This window comes from Schistocerca serialis, chromosome 5, assembly GCF_023864345.2.
Source record: "Schistocerca serialis cubense isolate TAMUIC-IGC-003099 chromosome 5, iqSchSeri2.2, whole genome shotgun sequence".
Lineage (NCBI taxonomy): Eukaryota > Metazoa > Arthropoda > Insecta > Orthoptera > Acrididae > Schistocerca > Schistocerca serialis.
The window spans coordinates 84,831,589-84,838,416 of NC_064642.1; the positions used below are offsets into that span (position 1 = coordinate 84,831,589).

At 40.4% G+C, this 6,828-nt stretch overlaps 1 pseudogene; it reads left to right on the forward strand.

Annotated features, from left to right (window-relative positions):
• Window positions 1–459: 459 nt before the first annotated feature.
• Window positions 460–577, forward strand: LOC126482813 (5S ribosomal RNA; annotated as a pseudogene).
• The last annotated feature ends 6,251 nt before the right edge of the window (window positions 578–6,828 follow it).

The window sequence follows — 6,828 nt, forward strand, 5'->3', positions numbered from 1 at the left end:
ATGGTTATAATATTCAGGCTACGGAACTTTTTCCATCTTATGTTGGTACAGATGCATGTACATTGTTAATAACAGCAATTCAGTATGTTGTTTTTATTGCACCTATAGTTAGAACTCTGTTTGAAGCGGCACACAGATCATTAATCTCTACATCCGTTACAGATTGTCAAATCACACCAACGATCTATCTTGCTGATATTTGGCGCCATCTATAAATTATTCTTTAAGTAAAAGGAGCCACATACCTCGTCACGACGATTAAAAAGAAGGTACAAAAGAAGAATATTCAAATAAAATCAATTGCAATAGTCATAGCATACATCACGAGCCTCCTAATGATTTGTAACGACTTTATGAAATTTTTTTGCTGACGCTACATATGCTTCTTAGAAATTAACAAAACAACTGGCTCATAAGGAGTGAATCTAGCATTTTTACATCTTCTATTGTTAACTGTCAGGCAACAGCCTTGCCGCAGTGGATACACCGGTTCCCGTCAGATCACCGAAGTTAAGCGCTGTCTGGCGTGGTCGTCACTTGGATGGGTAACCATCCGGGCCGCCATGTGCTGTTGCCATTTTCGGGGTGCACTCAGCCTCGTGATGCCAAATGAGGAATTACTCGACCGAATAGTAGCGGCTCCGGTCAAAGAAAACCATCATATCGACCGGGAGAGCGGTGTGCTCGCCACACGCCCCTCCTATCTGCATCCTCAACTGAGGATGACACGGCGGTCGGATAGTCCCAATGGGCCACTTGTGGCCTGAAGACGCAGTGCTATTGTTAACTGTTAAATGTGGCAGTAAGTAAATAGTGCATCGTTAATAATTGTACGTTATTTTATTTTATTCCTATGCAAATTTTTTGGTTTATTAGAAATCATGCTGCTTTACTATGAAGATTACGTGTTACGTGGTTCATATAGAGGGCACCATACAGCCAACCGATGTGTTATCTGCAAAGCCTAGCTTCATTACACAATAGTCTTAAATGAACTGTGACAGGAGCCCGAACGAAAGGTGAAGACGTAATAAGGAATGAATAGAAACTCTGAGATACTGGTTCGTAATGTAATGTCCAAGTGATATAGCTTATGTCATGAGTTGTAATTTTTTATATTATGCCCTGACTATGTAATTCTTTTATTTTTTAGCACTGATAATGGCTACTCACTAGCCTTAATAAAGCTAGAAAAGAAACGACGACTGATTGCTGCTCTCTATCGTTTGACACTCTTAAAGCTTTTTGACTGAAAAAAAAACGTTATTAACATTCCACATTTTTATTATTTTTCATGTCTACATATTTATTTCTCTAAAAAGTCACCCTGTCGACGAATAAATTTCTCCCAATGTGATGCCAGTCTGTTGACTGGGTCGATTAGAATGTCTCGCTCTGTTCATAGAGCCACAACATCGCCTCTGCTTGCACCGTTTCATCACTGTCAAAGTGAAATGCTCGAAGGTGCTGTTCAAGTTTTGAAAAGCGATGAAAGTTGACTGGAGCCAAGCACGGACTATATGGAGAATGACTGATAACAGTGACCCCAAGGCGTCAAACTGCTGCAGATGTCGCATCGCTCGTGCAAAGTCTGGCCTTATCATGCTGAAGGAAAGGCTGTTCCATGTGTGGACGAACTCCTCGAATTCGAAACTCTATTACAGTATGCTATTTCTTAAGCACCGACGTATTTCCGCAACACACCGCCATGTCAGACTCTACAATTCGGAACCCTCTTGGCGGCAGAAGGCTGCAGATACGCGGACATGAAAGATTGTAGAATGTTAATAACGTTCGTTTTATTTTAAAAGCTTTAACTGTTTTCATGTAAACAAATTCGAGGGCATTAGTTGTCAGCAGAAGTTGAATATGTGTATTTATAATGTAATCGTAGTCTACTTAAAAGTTTTGACAACTCGTGTATTTCGCTTTTTATTGCTCAGACTTGATTGCCACTTCCGCACCATGCAGATGTCTAAATAATTTCGTGAATCGTTTTGATCCTCTAATGACTTTACTAGACCATAAACGATGGGATTATCTGCAGACAGACTGTAAATAGTTCATACGTATTAATAATGGCAAAGGATCTGTACGTTTACTTGGGGAACCTAAGGGGCCCTTGAATTTACTAAACGAACTGATAATTAAATGTGATTTTCTTCTCTGCCTCTAGTATGAATCCTTCGTGTTAATGCGTCCAGAGCCTGTACAAGAAAATATCTCGTCCTTTGAGTTCCTAAGCTATCTGATCTGTGAGATCCCCTGTCTTACAATTCTTCCAATTAATTTCGCGCTTGCTTACGACATACTCACAGCATATATTATGGCGAAAGTCCACTTGTAAATAGTTTAGAAGTATCCCCCACTCCATCTTTCCCAGTGTCTGTCTTTTAGTACATCAGTTGTTTACATGATTCGGGAAATTTATTTCAACTTTGTAGTTGGATACCGTTTCTGTACACACGATCTCCGGTTAATTTAACGGAGGACACTTGTGTACGCCATCTGCTTACCAAGTGTGTAAGATTGGTGACCAAACAAGATTTTGCCGAAGCAAGCGTGGAAAATAGAAAAAACACACACTTCAGCTTTCCTGTGTACTTTTTTCGTATTGCTTAGAACTTTCATCATTTCCCTCGGATTCGGTGATATTTTCCCACTTGGATGGGCACCTTTATCCACTTTCTGGCTCCCATTGCTTCTTCTGCATTGAAACTATGGAGCAATCGTTTGGTTCTGCAATATCGATGGCAATTTGTGATAAGCCCGACGTGCCTAAACCGAACATCATATATTCATATGAAAGATTATGCTCTTCCAATTCACTGGGAGACACTTTACTGCGGCAAAAAAAGTTATATCCCCGTTTACGTTTTTATTATGAGCATTCCACTTCATTTTCAGCTTGGACACATGTTATATGCGTGCACATTCATTTAATCCATGATCCGCATTTATCCATACTTTTACAAGAAAATACTGTTCCTTTGCGCTCTACGTTTCATAAAGCCTTCGTAGCATTGTAATACAAAGTACTTACTTATTTAATAACTTAGGCTAAAGAATGCATTAGCAAAGTCACCACATATTTTACAGACATTATATTGCACTAATATTGGTAAACGCATTTTTAAAGGTCACTATAAGAGCAAGTTTCTTAAATTTTACCGGTACATTATCAGAAACATAGTGGTACATTACAGACAGCATCCCCATTTTCTCTTTGTCACGTTACCACAAACGAATCACAAAGAATGTCAGTTCGTGTATATTTACTCATAAATAAAACATCATATTGCCATTACCCTTATAACAGTAATTCCCACAAAAATTTCGATGAATACTACAACGAACTCTACACATCTTTCAAACGATCTATACCTCAACACACACAACTCACAGCTCACAATATGGTTTCAAGACGCATGTTAATCGCAGTGACCCTACAAAACGTCGGACAATACAAAGGTACGAATATTATAGTAGGTGTACAAATTAGAAGCCGGCAGAATAGAGGCTATTCTCTCTTACCATTTGGAAGTATACTCCTAAGGAAATATATTTTTGTACACTGACAGAACACCTGAGCTGGTCTTCCTATATTGCAATACAACTTCCTTCCTATACACAACACCGTCGTCGGCGAACAGCCTAATCGATTATTTATGCAATTATGTATATATCATGAACAATGAACATCCCATAACAGTCGCCTGGTATACATCAAAATCTACTTTCACACCCAACAAATTCTTCATTTTTAAAAATGAACACTGCGTTCCGCTGGGTAGGAAGTTTCTAAGCCAATCTAAAAATATGATCCGATTATTCTTACAATTGTAATTTTTTTCCACTTGGTGACCGAGAAACTGTAGAGAGTGCCTTTTGGAAGTCGATGAACACATGATCTACCTGGGCGCCGCAATAGCTGCCTTCTGGATCCAGGGGCAAATAATCAACGTGAGTGTCTCACTATAGTTTGCGAAATCCATACTCATTCCAACATTGAAATTTGTTGGACAAAAATAGTCATAATGCGTCAACAGAAAGCATATTCCAAAATATTGCGTCATGCGGATTTAAACTAAACAGGCCCATAGTTTAGCATATCTAGCTGATAGCTCTCTCTGAATGCTTTTAATGTATATTTGCTACTGATTTTCTTATGAGCTGCTGAATGATGCAATAAATTCTAAGCTCTTCCGTGTGGTCGTGAATTGTATTGTTTAGACTGTAGTTAGATAATGACTTAAAAATTGGACAAAACGTACGGCAAACACTTTTATTCATAGATGATGGTGGCAAGAGACCATGATGTGCCCTAAAGGCCGAATCTGCGTCTCACTTTGTAACAAGATATTGTTTCTGATGACTCATAAAGGACGAAATGGATTAACAGTCGTGAATTCAAGAATTTAAATCAAGACTCTTGTGAAAAAAGTGTGTGTTTCATGTCCCAGACTGACAGTGTCAGGTTTAATTGAAATTAGTAAGAAAGGAGACTTAGATCTGAAAACCATCGAGAACAAATCGTATAGAAACTAGAGGATAGAAAGACAGCAATTGTCTGGTGTCTGAAAACGTAAATGAGATAAATTTTCTGAAGTGTTTTCGATATAAACAGAAACATCACCTACAGTTCTTCTACCCAGGATCAATCTTCTAACTTACAGTGCTTTCTTGAGCTACTACAAGAAGTGTCTTTTTTACTGTTAACTATCGTGTAGTTTATGCGCGGCAGAACTGCTTTTCGCTTCACCGTTAACTCCAGTCGGCTTCTGTATACCAGATTCCATGAGGGATGAATAGGAAGACATTTAACAGGCCACTAGTGTGGACGTTTTCCCGATGTAAACGCTTATGGCTTTTATAGCTGGGGCATTTCTAAGCTCGTGTGGTCGAAACCCCGGTACAATATGAGTAGTATATGCGTAGTTGTATTCCGGAAGACAGCAGAACCATACGTACTAACGGAGGGATCTATCTGTGATTCAGTGCGATGGAGGTTAATCTGTAAGGGTTTTTCAAAAATTCCTGTAAGAAAGAGTTTCAAGTGGTACGTAAGTAAATTCTGTTCTTGCGTGTCTCCCCCAATTCATGTTCTGTGAAGAGTTGTAGGAAATGTGTTTTAACATGGAAATGAATCATTTCCGGACCCACGTTCGTATAACATATGTTCTTTCTCTATTTGCGAGGAATATTTTCTGAAAATTTGGCGCCGGCCGGAGTGGCCGAGCGGTTAAAGGCGCTACAGTCTGGAACCGCACGACCGCTACGGTCGCAGGTTCGAATCCTGCCTCGGGGATGGATGTGTGTGATGTCCTTAGGTTAGTTAGGTTTAAGTGGTTCTAAGTTCTAGGGGACTTATGACCACAGCAGTTGAGTCCCATAGTGCTCAGAGCCATTTGAACCGTTTTTTTGAAAATTTGGTGGTACCTTGTCTTTACACCTCGTATAATGACCAGCAATGGTATGTTAAGTGCTTCTGATGAGCAAAAAATGTTACAGTGATCTCATACCTACGTTCACAGTTATGGAATTCTGAGTTACGTACGTCTTTCAGCGAATCGTTGCCCAGAGTCGTGTGGTAAGGTAACTTACCCATCCACCACATCACGCAGTTCTCGCTTCGGTCTCTCTTCTGGTCCCTCACCCCACTCCGAAGCGTTAGCTTAATCTCAATCCCCCCCCCCCCCCCCCCGCTTCCCTCTCCCACTTTGCTCCCTGACGAGCTGCCATCGCGTTGCTAATTAAGTTACGTGTGACGTTAAAGGGTTCCACTTGGCTGCCGAGTTTTCGCTTAATTACGTACTAGGTGTCAAATTCGCCATCTGATGAGGTGACCCTTGCTGTTGAGAGACTCAATGACACAGGTGGGAAGGGAATGAGGTTTTCCTGTAGCAAGATATCCGTCGACCCCTAGCCGCCCTCTCCCCTCTTACCACTCCTGTCGACAAGTGAACCGTCCAATCCGCCAAGCAAGTTACACGCTCCACCCCAGTGCCCTGTCGACGTACGGTATCGTGATATCCTGTAACTCCTGCGAGGACAAAGCGCTTCATTCATCGTAAAGGAGAAAAATTACTCTGCTCTTCGCTATCAAAATAAAATAATGGCGTGCGAGGTCAGGTAAAATGGTAGTAAAAACAATTAATTAATTGATGATATTTATGCCACGCCAACTAAGAATAAGGGCTTTTATAGGGGGCTGAGACACGCATGGAGAGTTTTTTGCTCTCAGACAGTTTTGTACTCTAAGATTGTACTCGAATTATGTTTACACTTCGAATGATGGTTACTGTCTGATTGCTACTTGGGACTACTTTCGTAAGTGTCTGAGAGTCTTGCGGGAGCATATGTAGAGGTGTGAGTGTCTGTCAGGGCTGAGAGATCACTCTCCGCAAGAGTTTTCTCTCGTAGTCCTGTGCTTGAAGGAAGATCGTCGGCTGCAGCAGCAATTTTCATACTTTTATTGGCAACGGATTAGGTCGTGGAATGATTTTAAGCATACAAGAACCTCATTAGAGAATTTGTGATTGAAAATACACAACAACAGCGAAATTTTATAAGAATGACAGCGATGGAGACAGAAGAAATACTCTTTCTAAATGGACCCATAATTGCCAATCCAGATACTATTACGCGTAAATCTGTTAGTGTTAACGACAGACTGGTTGTCAGACTAATATTTCTAGCATCAGATACGTTTATTCTCTTTAATATTTGTTAAAGTAACAAAATATGGTACAAATGGCTCTGAGCACTATGCGACTGAACTTCTGAGGTCATCAGTGGCCTAGAACTTAGAACTAATTCAACGTAACT